We start from the raw sequence: 25,068 nt of genomic DNA, 5'->3' as shown, positions 1-25,068 counted from the left end.
CAAAAAGGATGCAAAATTGGGCATAAAAAATGGTGCAAAATTAGACACAAAAGTAGAAAAAATGGTGCAAAAATGAGCATAAAAATGGCTCAAGTTTGGATGCAAAATGAGGTGTAAAAAATGATGCAAAACTTGGTGAAAAAACAAATGAAAAAGTAGACGAAAAAATGGCTCAAAATTGAACGTAACATTGGAACGCAAAAAAGGGAGACAAATCAGTCACAAAAGTGGATGCAAAAAATGATTAAAAAATGGATGCAAAATTTGGTGTTAAATCAGATTCAACATATAGTGAAAAATTGGATGCAAAAAATGGTATGAAAAAGACACAAAAATTGGTGCAAAAATAGATGTAAAATTAAGTACAAAATTAGAAGAAAAAAATCGCATAAGACTAGATGCAAAAATTGTCACAAATTGGATGCAAAAAAAGGCACTAAATTGGATGCAAAAGATGGTGTAAAACTAAATGAAAATTACAACACAAAACTAGAACCAAAGAATGGCACAAAACAGGAAGCAAAAAATGATGCAAAAAGTGGCACAAAACTAGAAGCAAAAACTGTTGTAAAGCCAAATGTAAATATTGGTGCAAAAGATCATGCAAAAAAGGATGCAAAATTTAGTGTAAAAAAGATGAAAAATTTAGAAAAAAAAAAAGACTTTTTAAAAATTTTACAATAGAGCCAGATTTAGCACCAGGCTACTCATCCCAATTGAAAACAAAAATGCACTAAAAAATGGTGCTAAATCTAGTGAAATTGCATGTTTTGTTGTATTGATGAGAGGCCATTCGAGGATGTAGCAAGGAGATATTTTCATGAACCAACCTTTAGTTTTCATGATTGTTATTTAGTTTGTTTGCAAGTCTATCATTTTTTTATTTATAACCAACAATATCATTCTATTGTAATAATTGAAGGCATTAAAGCCTGCACGCTGACACAGCTGGTCGTTCAAATAGTTGGATGCTCACACTACGATATTTTTGTAATGGATTTTCAATCTTTCCTTATCCTTATAAAAGGGAGGAATAAATACTTAAATGAGGTTCATAATTTAGGGAAAGATGGCTCTTCTACGAGACCTTCCTGTTTTCATAAAGGCCTTCTTAAAGCTTGTTGTATTATGGTTTCCCTAAAGAGATTAATACAAATTTTACGGTGATTCCAACTTATTTGGATTGCAGTATGTTATGCTCTCTCTGTTTTTCATAACTATTTTTAATTCTTCACAGATTGCATGTCATAGTAGCATCTAGTTGTGTTTCCCTTTATATACAGATTCGTTTAAATCAGAAACACTGGTGGATAATGCATGTTTCAAGGTGGAAATCAAGTCTTTAAAAATCTTTCCATGCATCTCAGCAGTTCATAACATCCCCTTTCTCCCGTTTCTCTTTGAGTCTTGATATATAGGATTCTTATGTACTAAGCCCTATATGATGGATTCCTCCGCTATTATCTTCCCCCACTACATATTTTTCAACAACTAAATCCCTGCAAAATCTAGGTCTTATTTGGCCACCTTAAGCCAAATATTATTTATGAATTACTCCTGTGTATCAACATATTTCTATTTGGTAACTTATGAATTATTTTGAATCAAACTCATTTGTAATTTATGTGACAAACTAAAGTGTTGCAAGTATTTTCTACAAATTTGTCTAACACTCTTTAAGATGTCCTAGGCCCTGATGAGCCTCATAAATGGGTAATTATATGGGCTCATTTTACCTCCTAACCTAGTCAAATCAACCATTCTCTTAGCTTATTGTATGATTTTCTAATTATATTCATGCTTATAGAGTGAGTTGAGTTAGTTATGATGCATTGTGGTCTAATATGTGTTTAATGTAGATTATTGATGAATTTTGTGGTCAAATTCAAGGATCCAGTAGACAAATGGCAGCAATAACTCGAAGTGGACAAAGGAGAGGACTTATAGAAGGGATTCCCCCTCATTTATTACTCCTCACTTAGAATTCCCCTTCATTCAGCTCGGAGTACAAGCAGCCAAGTCATGCATTAGCAGGCAACTGAGAAAGTGGAGGATGCCTGATGATTATCTCGAGTTTTGGGAGCCAAGCCTCCCTAATTTTAAGGAAGTTGTTGGTAGCTTCATTTGTATAAGTAGAGAGGCCTAGGTTCTCACTAGCGTCAGATTTTTTTTTTGGATTTTTGTTGTATTTTTTCTTATGTAAACTTTGCTCAACTTTGAGCTTATTATTTTTACTGTTCCATGTAATCTTGTTATTGATTTGAAATAAAGATGGAATCCTTTTTGAGTTAGCACTGAGTTACCAAAGAGGGTTGAAGCTCTTGGGTTAGAGCCCAATCCAAGCAGCCAAGATTCTCTTTACTTGTATTTGTATATTTTATTTCAGTTGTAGATTACATTGTTGTTAGATGTATTTCTTTCATGGTTAATAATAGGTTTCTTTTGATGATTTAGTAGTTTTCTTCCATTTGTGCTTTCTATAGCAAGTTAAGTAGTGATAAAGAAAAGATCCAAAAGGCTGGCAATAGTGCCTTGGCCTTTCTTCCTCCCTCTGGGACCATGATTTGAGGCAAAGACCCTCTTGCAGCCCCAAAAACACAGATTTTCCTCATTCATAGGACTTCTAGTGCTTACAGATTTTTAGTTGGTCAATAGTCTAGTTTTCTTTGCTTCAGAACTTCTCCATCATGCTCACTTCTTTATTTACCATAGTATTCTTCCATGCTTTCCTTTATTGCAGCAATTATCAACATTTCTTTTCATAGATTACAGTTTAGATTAGTTTGATGCAAAACTCTATTTTTCTAGATGCACTCATTTCATTGCTTGCTTAATCTCATTGGTTGACTGTCAGTTCTTTATGCATCAGAGATCTTCTAGCAGTAGGCCAGCCTATCATACACCCCATCCTCCATCTGATCCATGCCCTACAGGTCACCCAAGTCTCCCCTCAATTCTGCCTTAGTCTCCTGCATTTTCCATAGAATTTCTTCCTCTCTCCTTAAGCAAGTCCGATCATATTTTTCTCTCCTAATGATTCTTGGTAGACCCTAGGTGCCCTAACACTTCATTCCAACCTTCATCCACATTTTACAACCACTCTCACACCCTCAAAATAGCTAAAACTACTCTCGGCCTCCTCTTGTAGGCCTCTTGAAGAACGTTGTTTTTCCTCTTGTAGATTTCTTATGTCCTCTTGTAGATTTTATTGTAGGCTTTCTTTTGGAAGGCTGAGTGTGGGAAAAGCCTCTAGAAGGCCACCTGAGACCTCCTAGGACCCAACCACACCATCCTACATCCTCTCAAGTTCCAAAACCGCCCTTCAAAACCACTTATTCGCTGCCATATTCATGAACAATAAATCACATACATGTCAAATTCACATAAAAATTCAAAAAGATGTTTTTTTGCTCATTTACTTCCAAAAATAGCTTAGTTAGATGTTGTTTACTTCCTTGAGTAGGTAATGTAATTATTTTCATGGTTTCCATAGTGTTTTCTACAAAAGTAGGATTAGTTGGTTAATTAGGATTTACTTGGTTTGCTTTACATTTCAGTCTTTCTCTTTTTTGTAGTTAGAGTAGTATCTGTAGAGTAGTCTTTCTCTCCTTTCATCACATATAGAGCTTCTTCTAGAATCCATAGAATTTGGCTTGAACTCCTAGTGATCTTGCGCTGACTAACCAAGTGACAACCTGCAGTAAGAACTAGTACTTGTGCATACAACACCGTCGCTTCCAAGTCTGTTAAGAACTACTGGGTTGATAAGAGTAAAGTAGGTAGCCTAGGAATTGCAACATTATTGCTGCAATATTAGTGCTCACCATACTTTTTGGCGCCGTTGTCAGGGAAGCATCAGAGTATTCTGTGATTACTGCTTTCTTCTATTTTCTATTGCAAACATTCTGCTAATAGTTTATTTCAGCAAAAGTAGACCAGTCCTTTCTTTTCCTTCCAGTTCTGCATTTCTTTGCTTTCCTTTTCAATTCTGCAAATTTCATTTCAGCAAGAGTAGACTAGTCATTCTTTTCTTTCAAGTTCTACATTTCCTTGCTTTCCTCTTCAATTCTGCAAATTTCCATTCAACAAGTTTATTTCAGCTAGTTGCAATTTGTTTTGTTCAATCAATTTTAGTTTTGCAGGTACTATCAGTGTGGGGAAAAAGAAACAAAAACCAACCAAAAATATTTCCTTTCATGCCTCGTAGGAATAGAGATAACTCAGGAAAATTCTTTCCCAACACCCCCACTACTTCACACAACCAACCTTCTATCTTCTTCGGTGACTGCGATCAAGAAGAACCCTTAGGTGAACAACCAGACATATTTGAAGAACCTATAGGGGAAGAAGAAGAAGAAAACATTCCTTTGGAGCCAATGGCTAAACACAGAAATGCTAGGGGGAATGGAGAGAGAATAGAGGGTACCTTTCCTATTCGGAGACCAATCGGGATACCAAAATAAAGAATATAAGCCCTTCTTCCCTACCTCATTTCCACGGTATGACTATAGAATATCCTGACACCTTTTTGTTTGAGTTTGCTATTATCTGTCGAACCTATGACTATGCATAAGATGAGAAAAAGTTGAAATTGTTCCCTTCTACTCTCAAGGATGTAGTCTTGCGCTAGTTCATGGGTGTTATAGACATATTTGGGCACTGCAACTGCAAACTCATATGTCCATAAACTAAGGGCTCTTTAGTCCCTAAAAGTGTTGTTTCATACCCTAAAAGATCAAGGTCAACTAATTACATCACTTCCCAGAATTTCTACCTGAAAAACCACTTAGAACTGCCCAAAACTGGACCATCTCACCTACTCCATGGTCAGGGTGCGATGCATCTCACTTGCTACACATGGGAGGTGCGATGCATACCGAAAAGGCCTTCTGTAGGGTGCGATGAGTGAGAATAGACAAATGGCAGAGACAGTTTGCTAGGTGGATGATCAAGGAATCTTCTAGAAACTTCTCATATGACACTTGCCTCTCAGAATTCGCCCAGGGATGAGTAAGAGATCAATGAAATCTCCAAGTGGAACCAAGAAATATTAATGAAATGAAACTAATCAAAAACCTACAAGCTGACTCACCCCCATGCAAATATCTATATATGGATCCCTCATCCCAGAGATCCAAAGGCTGGAATTTTGTATTTTGTAAGGAAGTGTTGTTGGTTTCTCTGTGAAACATTGTATTGTTGGGTGATCTAGCTTTTCATGAGGTGAAAAGGGCTTTCATATTGGGAGGATGGCAATGGATCAGACAGTTGGGTTGTAATCCTCTCTTCTACTACTTCTATCAATAAAGCTATTTGAGTTTTCCTCCATATACTTGTATATTTCTGAATCTTGTATTTGTGTATGCATTTGTATGGTTAATGTACATCTGATTCTACATTGTTTATGGTTATAGATCTCTATGCTTTGATGGTATTTTGCTGCTTTAACTCTACAGGTGTTCTTTGAAGCGGGACAAGTGAGAAAGGAGTGGCGAAAGCTCTATCAAGGGAGAGAGGAAACAAGCAAGGAGCCAAGCGAAAGAATGAGGTTGGTACTCTCTACTTCTCTCTCATCTATCTCTCATAAAGGAAAACACAAGTTACTTTGAATTGTTTGTTTCTAAGATAGCTACCCATCTTAGTGGGACTAGTAGCTCTGAATGGACACTAGTTTTCCCGGAAACAAAATGGCGACTCCACTGGGGAGCGAATAGTTTGTTTGTTTGTTACTGTTGTTTGCTTTATAAACTATAGATGGATACTGAAGTTAAGCCAGCTAGCCTTCGAATTGCTTTTGCTATGCAACTGTAAAGTAGATCAATGCTGCTTCAGTCAATCTCTGGGTTGGTTTATGAACTAAACATCTGACTTGAAAACATCCTAAGTGCCCTGGTGGTAGCTCAATAACATCATTAGATCAGCCCCTCTACTTTGTGTTTACTGTCTATCATAAGCTCAGCCTAAATCCCTAAACTTAGCTACAAACTGTGGGTGAAAACCAAGCTCAGCCTCATCCCTGATCCATCGCAATGTCTGTACTATGCAACCTGGATGCATCGCACCTCCCATGTGTTGTAGGTGAGATGCATCCCTGTTTCCCTGTGTTACAGGTGTGATGATTGAATGAGACTGTTTCTGCCTCCAAATTTTGGTTTTTACTTCATTGTTTTCAGCTCTATTCAGTACTTTTGTTGTCTATGATTAGTATATCACTGTTGAAACCTTCTTCCTTTACAATACTCAGCCTCCATTGCTAAGGAATTGTGAATGTTTTGTATGTATTTTTCATCATTTATAGTCCTCCTTTGCAAATAGTAGCTTAATCGAACTATCGTCTTTTGATTCGAAAGTGTCGTAACTGCCATTTTCAGTCAAGAAAAAGAGTGTTGTAAAGTCTTCCTCTTTTAGATAGTCGATTGTACTTTTGCCATTGTATTTGATTTCAATTGTCAATTCTTTGAAGTGTCAAAAATAGTTTTCCATTCGAATCTGAAAGTGTCGTCTTAGTCTTCCTTTTGTTTTTTGAAAAGAAATTGTTAAAGTGTCGCTTTGAAGAAAAGCAGTTCAGATCTGTAGTTAGTTTTCTTTTTGTCATTCTCACATTAAGGAAACTGAAAAACAAATACATGCATGTGCATTTGCATTTAGACTGCATGCGGAAGTTGATTTAGGAAAAGTGCATTTAGTGTGTGCTCTCTGCTCTATGTTGAAAGAATCGTATTTTTCTTTCTTTAGTAGCTAGGATTTTCATTTCTAAAAGAAAATAAATGATTGTTTATCATTTAGATTGCATATTTAGAAATTGTACATCTACATCATGCAATGAACCTTGAAAGGAAAACTTCTTAAGAAAGATCAACTATAAAATAAACCTCAATGAACATAATAACGCTTTGGAACCTAACACACAACATCTAGAAGTCTAGGCTAGAGATGTATTTCGGCGTCGTAAAGCCTGGTAACTATCGTTTTCATCGTAGGTTGTGTGATTCCTCCTCTTTGATACGACAAGTGCCAGTACAAACTTGTGCTCCCACGTACCGTCTAGTATATATTGGGAGACCATAATAGGCTGATATCCTTTATCCTTAGGAAGCCATGTCTGCCACCCTATCGATCACAATGCACTGAACACAGCATTTGAGAAGATTGACAGCTGTATGTAAAGTCCTTGGTAATTTCTCTATAATTTACCACCGAGGTGTATGTTGCAGTTTTGCGATTGGTTTGGTAATCCCTCTATCTAGATTTCCAGAGAAGTCACTTTCGTTGCTTTTTAGACTCCTTAAAGAAAAGGTCCATCTAAGCACTTGTCAATTCAGGCTCATTAAAAATCGAAGGCGACTAGAGTCATTTTTATCTTTTTCTCGACTCTTAAAAATTGAAAAGGCAAGTTGTGTCAAAGCGTCATAAAATTCATTTAATTCAGAATAACATTTTCCCCTTTTTATTTTAAGTTGATCAAGTAATCCGCAATCGTGGAAGAAGGTCAATCAAAACCCCATCATTCGCAGAGACTAACGAGTCAAACATCTTTGACTCTGGAAACGAAACCATTCCGGACCAAGCAATCGCGTTTAACTGGGTCGAAATCTCCTGGTTTATTCGAAACTTGTGTTTCAACATCATCAGAGACTCCAGTTACTCCAATTATTTCTAGTATCCCTGCCTCTACAGAAGAAGTTCTGCAGTTACAAGAGGACATTAGAATTGATTCTAATGTGATGTTAATAACTTCTATTCCTAAACCAGCTCCATCTAGGGCTGATTCGGAAGGTGTCACCCCTCCAACATCTGTCGCTAGAGAGTCTATACCTTCTTCGGCACCAAAATTATTTTACGAACCTAACGGTCTGCCTCTTCCACCTGGACTAATTGCTATAGAAGATATTATGGAGGATCTTCCATCCAGTACCCCATTTCATTTTGGAACTGGGATCCACTTATATCCTTCTACCACAGAAGTTAGTTCTTTTGATCACCCTTCATCGCAAGTTCCTGTCGAATCACTAGGAAATCTTTTGGATAGACTCAATATGTATAAACAACCATCGACATCTAGGACTGTGTAATCTGATACAACAGCAACAAAACCTCCTGCCATTATTCCAACAATGTTTTCTGGTATACCATCTGTCCCAGCTAGTTCTCAACCGCTAGATGGAGTCCACCCAGGGACTGTTTCGACAGCATGGTTTGTTCCTATTTGTTCATCTGGAATCTTATCTGGAGTTTCTTATGTTGAGATTGTTATCACAGAAATCCAGCCCTGATAGGCTGCTGATCAGAAAGACTTTGAGTAACTATTTCAAACCTATTTTTGGCTGAGGCTTAGCCTCCTCAACCTGAGAGGGCTCTCTCAAATGACTAATGATATTGATAATGGATTAGATGGCTAACTCTATTGAACAAATGGAGAAATGTAAGTGGTTGAAACACAATAAATAAACATCTATTGGGCTTATGGAGTTAGAAAATCTTAGTATGATAGCAGTATCAGCTAAACATGGAAGTCAGGGCATCAAAGTTCAATATATCAGTTAACACATAGAGACATGTAGGAAAACACAGTCCATGAATGTATGAAGGAAGTTAGAGCATGTCAATGAGTTCTAAGTATCATACACTCATACTACTACACATAAGGAAATAAGGAAAAACATAAACAAGCCACCATTGAACTCCTTCTGAATCCTGAGAAGTAAAGCCAAAGCCTGCATTCATAAAAACATAATCTTCTACAATGGCACCATATGAGTCTTTCTCTATAAATTTCCAACCCTTTGTACATTAGATCTTCTTCTATATATAGAGCTCTTTACATAACTAAGATTCCTCCTCTAGCACGAGGGTAATTCGAATTCATCCTACTATGACACCTATTGATACTTAAAACTAACTATTAAATGCAAATGACACCTAACTAGCAGTCCTAGAGACCTAATACAACTAGGAGTGTAACTCCTTATCATGATTACAACAACCTTATCTAATAATTTAAAGCATTCTTGACAACTTGCAACCTCAAGAAGTCGAATCTGATGAAGCCTCCCACGTGGTCATCTGACTCCTGAACAAACCCTAGAAATTAGGGAACATGTTTCCCTGTTTTTAGGTTTAGGATCCCTGAAAATGGCACGTGGGACAGAGCCTTTATCTCCTCATCCATGACACATTTTTCAAAACTGAAGGAGGTTTTTGTAGTCCATGCTTTCTAGAACAAAAACCTCTCTTTTTTTTAAAAAAAATTTCTCCAACTGTCCATAATCTGTCCTTGAAACACATGTGTCAAACAGGAAAAAATTGTTCTCTGAATTTTGGGTTTCAAAGAAAGCTTATTATCTCCCAATTGAAAACACTTATGAAGAAATTGAGATAGTGTTATAGACATTTTTTGGTACTACAACCCCAAGCATGAAATGTCCATAAATCAAGGGCTTCTAAGTCCCTAAAAGTGTTGTTCTAACCCCTAAAGGAACAAGGTCAACAAATTACAGCTCCTAGAAGTTCTCCATGAAAAACTGCTCAGAATTGGTCAAAATAGGATCATTTCAGCTGCTCCACTGGCCAAGTGCATTGCATCTCACCTAAATACATTGTGTGGGTGCATTGCATTTCAAAAATCCCTTCTATGGGGTGCGCTGGGCGAGAAATGACAAATGGCAATGTCATTCCACGAGGTGGAGAGGCAATGGAAGCTTCCAGAATCTTCTCCTGTGACACTTGCCTCTCTTAATTCGACCAAGGATGAGTAAGATATCATCAATATCCAAGTGGAAGCAAGAACTATAAGAGGGAAGACACTAATCAAATCATAAGCTGACTCGTCTCCATTACAAATATCTATATATGGATCCCTCATCCCAAAGATCCTGAGGCTGGAATTTTGCATATTGTAAGGAATTGTTGTTGGTTTCTTGAGACAAACATCAGATTGTTGGTTGATCTAAGCTTTGTATGAGGTGAAGAGGGGCTTCCTTGCTGAGAGGTTGATGCTGGGTTAGAACAACTGGTTGTAACTCCTCTTGGCTCTTTCTTGTTTATCAATAAAAGCTATTCAAGTTTTCCTCCATGCTCTTGTGTCATTGATATTTGCTACATTTGTATGGTCAATTTACATCTGATCCTAGATTGTTTATGATTATAGATCCATGTCTTTGTATAGTGCTATGCTACTGTGATCTTACAGGTACTTTGTGAAGCTGGGCGTGCAAGGGAGCAGGTAGCTAAAGACTATCAAAGAAGAGAGGAATCAAATCAGGAGATTAGCGCAAGACAGAGGTTGGTCTTTCTGTTCCTCTCTATCTATAATTCATAAAGGAAAAAAGAAAGTAGATTTTCTCTGTTTGTTTCTAAGGCAGTTGTCACACCGTAGTGGGATAGAGCAGTTCTATATAGACACTTTTCCCTGTAACAAAATGGCGACTCCGCTGAGGAGGAATTAGTTTGTTTGTTTATCATTCTTTGTTGTCTGTTTCATAAACTTACAGGTAGCATTCGAACTTCGTTTTCCATAACAAATGCAAAATAGATAAATTCTATTTCAATCCATCTACTGGATCTGTTTATGATTTAAACAACTGATTCACAAACTATCTGATTGCCCTTGTGATAGCTCTTAGATCCTCCTTAGATCTACCCCTGATTGTTGCATTACTGATTGCTTTTTGCTCGGCCAAAACCCAAGAACTGAACTGCAAACTATGACCCAGAACCTAAACAGAATCTCGTTTCTGGCCTAGCGCAAGTACTGTTCAGAGAATCTGAACTTCCGCGCACTTCCCGAGTGGACAAGGTGCGCTGCATTTCAAATACTCTGTGTTACAGGTGCGCTGATCAGACTAGGCTCTGTGTAGTTTTGGTTTCTATGATTCATTCTTTCTAGTTCTATTCCTAAATTTTGCTGCCTGTGATCAGTATATGTATGTTTGAAACCCCTTTTCCTTGCTGTTATTCTGCCTCCTTTGTACAAAAGAACTGTAGATGTTTTTGTGTGTTTATTGAGTCATTTTCAGTTCTCCTTTGCAAAAGTAGCATAATTATACTGTCATCCTTTGATTTGAAACTGTCGCAAGTGTCGATTTCAATCGTAGGAAAGAGTTTGATTGTTGTTGATGGTTGATTATCCTGTTACTATTGTTTTTGGTCTGAATTTGTAATTTTCTAGTGTCAAGAACAAGTATTCATTTCAAAATCGTAAGGTGTTGTGATCGTCTCCATTTTTGATTTCGAAAGGAAACTTGTTGATATTTGTCGCTTGAAAAGAAATTCAGATTTGTGCATCAACTTTCTTTTTAGCATTCATATACTAAGAAAGTCGAAAACAAATGCATGCATGTGCATTTGCATATAGACAGTCTGATTGGTTTGATTTAGGAAAGTGCATTTAGAGTGTGCTCTTTTATCTTTGTGAAAAGATTCTGTCTTTCTTTCCTTAGTAGCTAGGATTTTCATTGCACAAAGAAGATAAAAGGATTGTTTATCATCTTCGATTGCATTTTAGGAATTACATCCACATCTCGCGGTGAACCTGAAAGGCAAACTTCATAAACAAGATCAACTATAAAATAAATTCAATGAATCTAACAACGCTTCGGAACTTAACACACAACATTTAGAAGTCTAGGCTAGGGACGTATTCCAGTGTTGTAAAGCCTGGTAACTGTTGTTCTCACTGATGGTTGGGTGATTCCTCCACTTTGAGACGATAAGTGCCAGTACGGACTTGTGCTCCCATGTACTGTCGAGTATATTTTGGGAGACCACAATAGGCTTAATACTTTATCCATAGGAAGTCGTGTCCGCCTCCCTATCGATCGCAATGCACTGAACACAGCATTCGGGAAGACTGACTGCCGTACCATAAAAAGTATTCTGCAGGTTTGCGATTGGTTTGGTAATCCCTCTACCTAGATTTCCAGAGCAGTCCCTTTCGTTCCTTTTCAGACTCTTTAACAGAAAAGGTACATCTGAGCACTTGTCACTTCAGGCTCATTAAAAATCGAAGGAGACTAGAGTCATCTTTTGTTTTTTCTCGACTCTTAAAAATTGAAAAAACAAGTTGTGTCAAAGCATCTAAAATTTATTTTAGACAGAATAATCATCACCTTTCCCTCATTGGTCTTCAAAATTAGTCTCCCTTCATCGCAATTTCTTGTAGAATCGCTAGGAAATCTTTTGGATAGACTAGATATGTCTGAGCAACTGTCGACATCTAGGACTGTGTCATCCGACATAGCAGCAGCAAAACCTCCTGCTGCTACTCCAAAAATGTTCGTCGATATACCATCTATCCTGGCAAGTTATCAACAACAAACCGGAGTCCAATCAGGGACTGTTTCGACGACATGGTCTTTTCCTATTTCTCATCCGGATTATCATCTGGTATTTCTTATGTTGAAACTCAAAAAATTGATCCAATGTGTCTTCAAAGGTTAATTTACCCTTTAAGTACTGGATTTCCACCATATGGAGGGTAGTATGCCTTTTCATTGTTCCCTCCCGGAGAACAACCATATGGGAGTTTACAACAAAGTTCAGGTCAAACGGAATTACATCCAGCGGTTGGGTACCAATACTGCCTCAACAACCAAGGGTTGTATATTCAATGCAACATGTCCACCCTGTGTCGAGTATTTCCACTATACCTGCTGTGGTGACTGCGTCGCAAGTACAAGCGCTACCTGTTGTATGTCAACCCCAAGTTTCTCAGGTTGCAATACAACAGCCTCTTGTCTCAACAACTCAATCACAACCTCAGGTTAGTGCCTCCTTATCTAGAGCGGCTCAGGCTCAAACAAGTACTATGACTCCTCATCTTGGTCAATCATCCAGTATTGGACAACAGCAAATGGTCCAACAACCATGGCTGGTTCAATCTCAACAATCGCCATTCTAGCAATCATATCAAGGACCTGAGCAACAAGTCTTTGTAAGTAATGGGCAATCGCATTTCCAAAATGGTTATCAACAACCATATTATAATGTTTATGCCCATCAACCTTGTCAAAGTTGCTAGCATCAAATACATTATGCTGGTATGCAAAGACCCACTGCTCAGGCAATTCCATCTTATCCTGGGTATGCTTCGCCTAACCTGAATCAACAATTACCCTTTGTAGCAACTCTAGAATTACCAGATCTAAACCGGTTGACGAATGATCCAATTGCTTATGCCCCTTGGTGGCCAACGATTCTGCATAAACTTCCGTCAGATATTCCTAAATTTAATGGAAATCCGGGTGAATATCCGTCGAATCATGTGATGACCTTTCATCTGTGGTGTTCATCAAACACCCTTAATGATGATTCGATAAGACTTCGCCTTTTTCAGAGGACGTTAACTGGTCTGGCGGCAAAATTGTACATCGAATTGCCTAGAGCTTCATTCGACAACTTCAGTACCCTAGCCACAACCTTTTTAACCCATTTTCAATTACCGATAAGGTACGAAACAGGAACGGAACTCCTTACCAACTTCAAACAGACAACAGCCACTCACTTATCTGATCATATACATGAGTGGCGACGTCGTCATAGAATGGTAAAAATGTATGTTCCCGATCAGCTCTTAGCTGAATGGTTTATCAAGTCGTTACTACCTTCCATCACAGAAGATGTGGCAAAAGGGGGAGTCATCATAGAAGAGCAAGTTATCGCTCATGCGCAATATTTGGACTTGATTTACACTCAGTCCGACACGCTCTACGATAAAATACCTGACGCCCCTAGACCGGAATTCTCAGTTCCTCCTCCTCCTAAATCAAACAATGAATCTCATGTCGGCGATGGCGTGATTGGCGCGATAGACACGAAATCGACAAAGGCTACATCCAAAAAGGCCCGTAAGATTTCTAGTGAAAGTGCAAATGAGGAACTTCTTGCCTCGCAAGTAAATGCCATGTTCACCGACAAGGGAAAACAACTAAAGCAACTAGGGGGCAAGAAGAAAAAGAAAGGGAGAAAAAAGAAGCAGGATGAGTCATCTCCTGAAAAACCTTCTACAAACCCTTCTAGGCAAAGGAAACCCCCTGCGAGGTGTCATATATGCGATGAGGATCATTGGACGAGAGATTTTCCACATAAAGCTGAAGTTAAGAAACTCTTTAAGAGTTCAAAAACCTCAGCAGTATTGACTGATCCGTTTCCAAACCCGGGAACCAAACTGGTTGCTAATCAAAATGCTTCCCGATCCCAAGTGCTTATGTTGTCTATATCAAATCAGCAAAATGATGCTTTGACAAGGAATAAATATTACGAGAATCCACAACTGTCGAATAACAAGGCTAATGAACAACCCAGTAGTTTGACAACAACTTTGACCGAAGTTGTGCCACCCATCATTCCTGAACAAATGATAAAATCGCCAAAGGGAGTAGTACACAAATCGAAATGTAATCCTCATGCAAAAATAGCACAGAATTATAATATAATAGAGGACCTGGCCCAATCACCATCCGCTATGTCGACACTTGAGGTACCGCAAAATTGCCTCTCCCAAGAGCAAGCTTTATTATCAGCAATAGTTGGGATTGACCCAATGGATTCCAATCTTGTGGCCTTTGATCATAAAGGATATGACCCTTAGTTACTAGCTCAACTAGCTTTCCTTATTCAAGTGAAAGCCCTCAACAAAATAGTTCATCGAACAATTATTGATGAGGGGGCATCCACATGTATTATGTCAATGAGTTGCTGGAAAAATTTAAGCTCACCACCCTTGTCGCGATCGTCAACAATGTTAAAAGCATTTGATGGACGATCATACAATCCATACGGGATTTTAAGTAACTTGCAAGTTGAACTGGGGGGTAAAACAGTAGAAATTGATGTTGAAGTAATCGACGGAAACCTCGATTACAACATCCTACTGGGAAGGTCTTGGATATATGCCATGGCTGCAGTTGTGTCGACCTACTTCAGGAAGATTGCATTTCCCTTCCAAGGAGGAATTACAGTCGTCGACCAACAAACATTTCTCCCCAACAGTTCACAAGTTACGGGAAGCATTCCAATGATCCATGGAAGCAATCATTCGCTCCAAAATATCGAAGTAGGTCTCCTAAAAGACCCTGGCTTAATGGGTACTTTTTCCCTACTGCCTCTGAGTAATCTGGCAGAAGTGGCCACAGTGGAATATGAAATCTTCTATATCTAATGGATTCAGAAGATTCCTAAACATTTTTTCAGCATGGATCATCGCCATTTTAGAAATATTGTAGCAATCACTTTTCTTGGCATGGGGGGAAAACCCCAATCAGTGCTCATCGAGTGTTTGGATAGATAGGTCTAAGGAATATGGCACCCCTTCAAATCCTTCGTCGCAAGTACATTCAACAGACGAAGGAATCATTCATTCAATGATAGGAGAGGCACCATGGGAAGATTACCACCATCGCTCCCGTCTTCCAAATTACCACGAAGATTATTCCAGCAACCTTAATCATCCTTCAGTTTTTGATTCTCTATCAAATACTGTAAATATGGTGGATTTCAAGGATGGTTCTTATCTCATGTCGACCTCGTTAAAAAATGAAACAAGGAGTCATGAGGATAGTTCTTTTACTGTGTCAACCTCATTAAAAAATGAAACAAATCCCCTTTCCAAATCTCAAAGGTAAACCTTCATTCCAACCACCGAGTTGAATGCAATGAAGCTTGGGGGGCATGCACCTCGATTTGCGTTCTTATGCTGGGGGCATGCAAACTTATCATGAGAAGTGTTACTGTAGGGTTCAAGCTCGTTAAAAAATAAACCCGCCACGAGCAGTGTTACTGCAGGGTTCAAGCTCGTTAAAAAATAAACCCGCATCGAGCAGTTTTAGCGCATAGTTCAAGCTCGTTAAAAAATAAACATAAGCTATGAGAAAATGTTTCCCCTCGCATTTAAGCTCATTAAAAAATGAACTATTCCCCAGTAAATAACCATCGTGAATGTAGTACTGCAGCCGTTAAAGCCTTGGTCGTGTTTGCACCGTCACCTCCACTTTTGCATTGGCCGATCATTCACCTCCATTTGATTGTTTACCCATTTTGAGGAACAGCTGCGAAGAGTGATCTCACTAGCCATCCTTATAACACTGCCGTGATTGGAAAATTCCAAACCTTACCTGGAATCAGTTGCTACCCATTTTATCACTTGTTCCTCAAAAGACGAGTCTCCTTTAAGCTCTTTTCAACTGACTCGTAAAATATGAAAAGATTGCCGAGCCATTGGCCTCTCCAGCTCGTTAAAGGGACTGGAAGTGTTATCCCTCCTATAAATTTTAATCTTTTTGGACCTGAGGGATTATTACACAAAAACATCGAGTGCTTGTTTTGTTCGGCTTGTTAAAACTATCGAAAATTCATCCCTTTTGTATTGTTTTATACTTTTTCGGACATAAGGGATTAGATAACGAAAAAGAAATTTTGGAGTTTCCTTTACGTTCCTTTTCAGACTCTCTAAAATTGAAAAGGACCGAGTTATCTTTGTCGTTAAACTCGTTAAAATTTTAATAGCGACAAACTTGTCTATAGACGAGAACGAGTTTCACTATCGCTAGGCTCATTAAAACATAGCGATGGGTTTTCCCGAAGGGAAAATTATAGAACAAGCATATGTTATCCTCCTCAAGCTTGATAAAAATAAAGAGGTGCTGGTCAGCAATGACTGGGGAAATTGGGAAGAAAACTTGAAGAAACTTTGTTGGTAGCAAGTCACTCTTGAACATGACACTTCCACTCCGCGTCCGAGTCGGGTTGGGTTGTTTCATTCACCGGTCACATCACCATGGTCCCATCATACCATCCACATTTGGGGTTAATGCTACCAATGCATCACATCAGTGTCGCCGATATGTTCAAGAGAAGTCATTCAGAGAATTCACCTGTGCCTCACCCACTACCATACATTTATACTCCCTTCTTTCATGGCCGCCATCCTGAACCTTATATCACCATATTGTTTTCACCTCCATTAAAATCATTTGCTCCGTTCCATGTCATTTATGTGGGATTCATTAAGGCCCTCCTGTGATGGATCGCTTCTTGTCGACATCAGCTCATTATCCAAGAAGTTCATCTAGGAACACCCCATTCAGTACTTTGAAGCTTGCATGCCTCAATGGCAAGTTTCTCACTTCCGGCGATAGGTTTACATCAATGGCCTTCGACCAAAAGATTTTGCGTGGTGTTCGATGCCAAGTCCTTTATTCACACCACGTGAATTGTAATGCAGTACCTTGAGGGTCATTATCATTATCGGTGATTCCTCTCACGCCTGTTAACAGCTTACATCATTGGCTGGTAATCAGGCGATGTCTTTCCATGTTTGACTCCAGAACAACTTTCACATGGATAGACTTGTACTTCGAGTGAAGATCGAACGAGATTGAAGACCCCGGATCTAGTTTCATCCATCCGGGCTGCGATATATATTCAGGGAAATAAAGACATCAAATGTACATCATTGCTGCACAGATAATCATCCAATCAAAAGGATGATGGCTCTATTAGAATCATCAGTCTACACTCAGACAATTGTCTGTCCTATGTACATGAAAATGAATTTATAAAGCTGAGCATGGGAATGCCTGCCTCAGCTAGACCATGAAAATATTATGAAGATAATCTATTGTATTGTATCTTATTACAGGTCTCCTCCCAGCTTGAAAGAACTTCGGATCCTCATAATAAAGCATTTCACCCGACATCAAAAGATTAATGACCTCATGCTTTAGGGGGCAACTGTTATAGACATTTTTGGGCACTACAACCCCAAGCATGAAATGTCCATAAACCAAGGGCTCCTAAGTCCCTAAAAGTGTTGTTCTAACCCCTAAAGGAACAAGTTCAACAAATTACAGCTTCTCCCAGAAGTTCTCCGTGAAAAACTGCTCAGAATTGGTCAAAACAGGATCATTTCAGCTACTCCACTGGCCAAGTGCATTGCATCTCACCTAAATACACTGTGTGGGTGCGTTGCATTTCAAAAATCCCTTCTATGGGGTGTGATGGGTGAGAAATGACAAATGGCAGTGTCATTCCACGAGGTGGAGAGGCAATGGAAGCTTCCAGAATCTTCTCCTGTGACACTTGCCTCTCTTAATTCGACCAAGCATGAGTAAGAGATCATCAATCTCCAAGTTGAAGCAAGAACTATCAGAGGGAAGACACTAATCAAATCATAAGCTGACTCATCTCCATTACAGATATCTATATATGGATCCCTCATCCCAGAGATCCAGAGGCTGGAATTTTGCATATTGTAAGGAATTGTTGTTGGTTTCTTGAGACAAACATCAGATTGTTGGGTGATCTAAGCTTTGTATGAGGTGAAGAGGGGCTTCCTTGCTGAGAGGTTGATGCTGGGTCAGAACAACTGGTTGTAACTCCTCTTGGCTCTTTCTTGTTTATCAATAAAAGCTATTCAAGTTTTCCTCCATGCTCTTGTGTCATTGATGTTTGCTACATTTGTATGGTCAATTTACATCTGATCCTAGATTGTTTATGATTATAGATCCATGTCTTTGTATAGTGCTATGCTACTGTGATCTTACAGGTACTTTGTGAAGCTGGGCGTGCAAGGGAGCAGGTAGCTAAAGACTATCAATGAAGAGACGAATCAAATCAGGAGATTAGCGCAAGACAGAGGTTGGTCTTTCTGTTTCTCTCTATCTATAATTCATAAAGGAAAAACGAAAGTAGATTTTCTCTGTTTGTTTCTAAGGCAGTTGTCACACCTTAGTGGGATAGAGCAGTTCTATATAGACACTTTTCCCTGTAACAGATAGGTTATTGTAGCTGGAGAGTTTATGAAGAGAAAACTCCTTAAAAATTCCAAAATACCTTTTCATGTGACCATAAACTGATCTTGAAAAAGACTGCTAAAACCAGAAGACCAATCTTGACTTTCAGTAGTTTCGTAGCGCACGTTTAACCATAAATTCCTCCCACCTCATAACGAATTTGAAGAAACTGAAAGATGTTTTTGTATTTTGGTATGTTAGGAAGAAAATCCTCTTTGATTTTTCAAAATTGAGTTCTCAGCTTCTCAGCACCCCTTCTGGAAGTTGACTAGTAAATGCAGAAAGCAGAGTTTTTTTTATGCTGAAACAAGCTCTTTCAGGGATTTCGTAGCGCGCTACGAAAACTCCTAGTTCAGTGATTTCGTAGCTAGTTTCAAAATTTCTACAAAATTATGTGAGATATGACTTCTAAACACCTGGTAAGGCTTCTAGAACATGGAATGAGGCTGTCAAACATTACTTGGAAAAGAGATATGACCTTAAAAGACTTCTAACCTTATGACCTAACCCTTAAAGCATGAAATGACCTAGAGACCCTTTAACACCATGACTAGAAGAAGGGTTTGTAAATGAGAATGACACTAATTTTATGAGATGACTCAAAACTTATAAGACTATGACTAGAAACAAGACAACTTTCCAAAGCTTAGAGACAAAGATTTTAGGGTGATAATAGTGGCTCCACTAGGGATAGTGTGCCCTTGTGGTATACTAAGAACTTGTAGCTCCAGTGCCGCTATCCATCCTATAGAATAAAACTCTGAACCTCTGGCCAATTTTCTCCTCAAGCCTTTAATGATTTCTGAACGAAGAATTCAAACTACACCTAATGAAACACATGCTCAGTCAACCTTGAGCTTATTTTCATTTTCCTACCTACCAACAAGCTGCAATTTCCACTTTAGGTCAAGCAACATGATATTTCCAATAAAGTGAATCAATTGTCCTTTCTGATATTGGAGGCTCTTGACTGCATTCAACCTCAAAATAACCATGATAATGAGATGACCAAATCAACTTATAATGTATATGATCTTCATAATGCAAATGAAAATGAAATACTGATGTGAAAAACTTTGCCATGTATTCATTTATAGGGTCAAAGAAAACATGGTTATTTTGATAATCATCATAACATTCTATCTCTTCAGACAACTGATCCTCAGCCACAAAAAATTCCTTTGATGTGCTATCCAACTGCCTTTCTGCATGATTCCCATAGACTGTAATTTTCTTCATTATAAAGATCATTCTTTGATGCAAGCTACTGCAAGAAATTACAAAAATGAACAACCTTTTCCTCTGCCTGAGGGTTATAAAAGCTATCTTCCAGTACTTTTCCTTGGTGTTTGCAATCAATTTCATACTCATTGTGATCAAAATCTTGGCAAGTTTGTTGCATCTTCTCATTTATATCAAAGGATGAAAAATGGTTTTCATAAGTAAACCCCTGCTGATCTTTATGCTGCATTTCATGAGATGTTATACTTTCTTCTTGGTGTTGAAATGCATTGTTATGCAGAGCCTCTAAAATTTCTTCATCCATAAATTCATCATCATCATAACAATCCTCCAAGTACTCAATAAGACTTAAAGAATGTCTACAGCAATCTTTGAGAAACAATAAGGAAGGATGACATTCTTTATACATCTCATAGAATTCATCATGAAAATTAGCAAGCGAATATATTGAACCATTTTCCAAACCTTTATACCAAGACCATGCTTTTCCTTCTAAAGTGGTCATAAACATCTTCATGAGACAATCTTCAGGGAAATGAACCTTAAGAGTGCGTACATGCATATGGAACCTAACCAAATGAAGAGCAGCATTGTCTTTCTTTTCATCTTTGAATATTGGAAGATCCTCTAACCAATCAACCTTTGGCATAGGATTTGGAAAACCAGGGATATGAGACCAATTCATAGGAGCATACCTGGCATTCATTCTTGCAGTGGAACTCATCTTGAAACTTCATCAAGCTACTGATCTTCTAGCAGTGGAGTCACCTTCCAATTTATTATTCGATGTGTGGAGTCGCCAAGGTAGTTTTGCAGCCTCAAAAAGATGTCTGAGCTCCTGCTACCTTCAGAAGTTCAACTTCTTGATTTCATGAATGAATAGACTTCAGGCTCTCAGCAGACGCACCAAAATGTTATCACAAAAATCTAACCCTGATAGGCTGCTGATTAGGAAGACTTTGAGTAACTATTTCAAACCTACTTTTGGCTGAGGCTTAGCGTCCTCAACCTGAGAGGGCTCTCTCAAATGATTAATGAAATTGATAATGGATTAGATGGCTAACTCTATTGAACAAATGCAGAAATGTAAGTGGTTGAAACACAATCAACAAACATCTATTGGGCTTATGGAGTTAGAAAAGCTTAGTATGATAGCAGTATCAGCTAAACATGGAAGTCAAGGCATCAAAGTTCAATATATCAGTTAACACATAGAGACATGTAGGAAAACACAGTCCCTGAATGTATGAAGGAAGTTAGAGCATGTCAATGAGTTCTAAGTATCATACACTCATACTACTACACATAAGGAAATAAGTAAAAACATAAACAAGCCACCATTGAACTCCTTCTGAATCCTGAGAAGTAAAGCCAAAGCCTGCATTCATAAAAACGTAATCTTCTACAATAGCACCATATGAGTCTTTCTCTGAAATTTTCCAACCCTTTGTACATTATATCTTCTTCTATATATAGATCTCTTTACATAACTAAGATTCCTCCTCCAGCATGAGGGGAATTCGAATTCATCCTACTATGACACCTATTGATACTTAAAACTAACTATTAAATGCAAATGACACCTAACTAGCAGTCCTAGAGACCTAATACAACTAGGAGTGTAACTCCTTATCATGATTACAACAACCTTATCTAATAATTTAAAGCATTCTTGACAACTTGCAACCTCAAGAAGTCTAATTTGATGAAGCCTCCCACGTGGTCATCTGACTGCTGAAGACAAACCCTAGAAATTAGGGAACATGTTTCCTTGTTTTTAGGTTTAGGATCCCTGAAAATGGCACGTGGGACAGAGCCTTTATCTCCTCATCCATGCCACATTTTTTGAAACTGAAGGATTTTTTTGTAGTCCATGTTTTCTAGAACAAAAACCTCTCTTTTTTTTTTAAACACTTCTCCAGCTGTCCAGAATCTGTCCTTGAAACACACGTGTCAAACAGGAAAAATCCTTTCTCTGAATTTTGGGTTTCAAATAAAGCTTATTATCTCCCAACTGAAAACACTTATGAATAAATTGAGATAATTTATTGTAGCTGGAGAGTTTATGAAGAGAAACCTCCTTCAAAATTCCAAAATACCTTTTCATGTGACCATAAACTGATCTTGAAAAAGACTACTAAAACCAGAAGACCAAGCTTGACTTTCAGCAGTTTTGTAACGCAAGTTTAACCATAAATTCCTCCCACCTCAGAACGAATTTGAAGAAACTGAAAGAGGTTTTTGTATTTTTGTATGTTAAGAAGAAAAGCCTCTTTAATTTTTCAAAATTGAGTTCTCATCTGCTCAGCACCCCTTTTGGAGGTTGACTAGTAAATGCAGAAAGCAGCGTTTTTTATGCTGAAACATGCTTTTTCAGGGATTTCGTAGCGCGCTATGAAAACTCCTAGTTCAGTGATTTCGTAGCTAGTTTCAAAATTTCTCCAAAATTATGTGAGATATGACTTCTAAACACCTAGTAAGGCTTCTAGAACGTGGAATGAGGTTGTCAAACATTATTTGGAAAAGAGATATAAGCTTAAAAGACTTCTAACTTTATGACCTAACCCTTAAAGCATGAAATGACCTAGAGACCCTTTAACAACATGACTAGAAGAAGGGTTTGTAAATGAGAATGACACTAATGTGATGAGATGAATCAAAACCTATAAGACTCTGACTATAAACAAGACAACTTTCCAAAGCTTAGAGACAAATATTTTAGGGTGATAACAGAGACTCAGCAAATTGATCCTTCACATTAGTATCAATTTGCGCAGTCTAGTCTCCAAAGACCAATTTGCCCTTTGAACACTGGATTGCCGCCATATGGGTGGTAGTATGCCTTTTCATTGTTCCCTCTGGGAGAACAACCATATGAGAGTTCACAACAAAGTTTGGGTTAAGCTGGGATTACATCTAGTGGTTGGGTGCCAATACTGCCTCAACAGCCAAGAGTTATATATTCAATGCAACAAAATCAACCTATGTCGAACATTCCCACTACACCGGCTATTGTGATGGTTTTTCAAGTACAAGTGTTGCCTATTGTATGTCAACCTCAAGTCTCTCAGGTCACAATACAACAGCCTCTTATCTCCGCAACTCAATCACAACCACCGATTAGTGGCTCCTTAATGGAAGCGACTCAGGCTCAAATGGGTACTATCACCCCTCATCTTGGTTAAACATCCAGTATTGGACAATAGCAAATGGTCTCACAACCATGGCTAGTGCAATATCAACAACCGCAATTCCAGCAAGCTTACCGAGGACCTGAGCAACAAATATTTGCAGGTAATGGGCAGCCATATATTCAAAACGATTACCAACAATCATATTATAATGGTTATGCCCATCAACCTTATCAAAAGTTATCAGCATCAAACACATTATCTTGGTATGCAAAGACCCACTGCTAAGGCAATCCCATCTTATCCTGGGTCTTGCTTGCCTCAATTGCTTATCTTTTGCCTTCGGCTCGAGCTAAGTCAGCTTTAGCTATTCGAAAATTTTCCTGGGCTTATTGGGGATTGATGTCAACATCTCTCTCTGCATTATTTACCAATATAGTGATTCTATCACTGTCTATCTTGGCAAAACCGCCCATCATAGCCATAGTGGACCACTGCCCATTAAGACGTATTTTCATAACTCCTATATCTACAGCTGCCACAAGTGAAGCATGATTGGGTAATACGTCAATTTGACCACTATTAGTAGATATAATTATTTCTTTAACTTCTAAATCCCAAATGACTCGATTAGGAGACAGTACACGAAGATTTAGGTATGCTTCGCCAAACCTAAATTAGTAGTTGCCCTTCATAGCAACTTTAGAATTCCTAGATCTGAATTGGCTAACAAATGATCCAATTGCTTATGCCCCTTGGTGGCCAGCAATTCCTAATAAACTTCCGTCAGATATTCCTAAATTTAATGGAAATCCGGGTGAAGATCCGTCGAATCATGTAATGACCTTCAATTTGTGGTGTTCATCCAACACCCTCAATGATGATTCGATTAGGCTTCGCCTTTTTCAGCAAATGTTAACTAGTCCAGCAGCGAAATGGTACATTGAATTGCCTAGAGCATCATTTTATAACTTCAACGCGCTTGCCACTACCTTTTTAACCCACTTTCAATTACCCATAAGGTATGAAATAGGAACAAAACTCCTTACTAATTTCAAGCAAATGACCGCCACTCACATATTTGATCATATTCATGAGTGGCCACATCATCATCGAATGGTAAAGACCTATGTTCCTGATCAGCTTCTAGCTGAGTGGTTTATTAATTTGTTATTACCTTCTATTATAGAAGATGTGGCCAAAGGAGGAGTCGTCAGTAAAGAGAAAGTCATTTCTTATGCACAATATTTAGTCTTGATCTATACTCAGTCTGGCACGCTCTATGACAAAATTCATGATGCCCCTAGAGTAGATTTTTCCGTTATTCCTCCTCCTAAATCAAACAGGGACTCTCATGCCGGCGATGGCATGATTGGTACCTCAAGTACACAAACTGCAAAGGCTCCATTTGGTAAAGCCCTTGCAGTTTCTAGTCAAAAAGAAAATGACAAACTTCTTGCCTCAGAGGTTAATGTCGTGTCATTTGACAAGGGTAAAGAACCAAAGCAACTAGGCGGCAAGAAGAAAGGGAAAAACAAAAAGAAGAAATAGGAAGATTTGACTCCTGAAAAATCTTCTGAGAACCCTGCTGGGAAACAGAAACCTCGTTATCCATGTTTAATATGTGACAATGAACATTTCACAAGAGATTGTCCACATCGAGCTGAGGTTGCAAAATTTTTAAAAACTTCAACTACCCCAGCAGTGTTGACTAATCCGTTTCCAAACCCAGAAACTAACCTGGTTGCTATCGATCATGCTTCCAAATCCCAAGTGCTTATGCTATCCATCTCGAAACAGCAAAATGATGCTTTGATATCGACAAGAAATAAAGATTATGGGAATCCATAGTCATCGAACAACAAGGCTACAGATAAACCTAGTAATTCGACAACAACTTCCTCAGA

The sequence above is a fragment of the Pinus tabuliformis genome, chromosome 7 (genome assembly GCF_031772625.1).
Source record: "Pinus tabuliformis cultivar Carrire ecotype Pingquan chromosome 7, CPIR1, whole genome shotgun sequence".
Lineage (NCBI taxonomy): Eukaryota > Viridiplantae > Streptophyta > Pinopsida > Pinales > Pinaceae > Pinus > Pinus tabuliformis.
The sequence above is the reverse complement of the archived record's forward strand: the minus strand, read 5'-3'. Positions refer to the sequence as shown.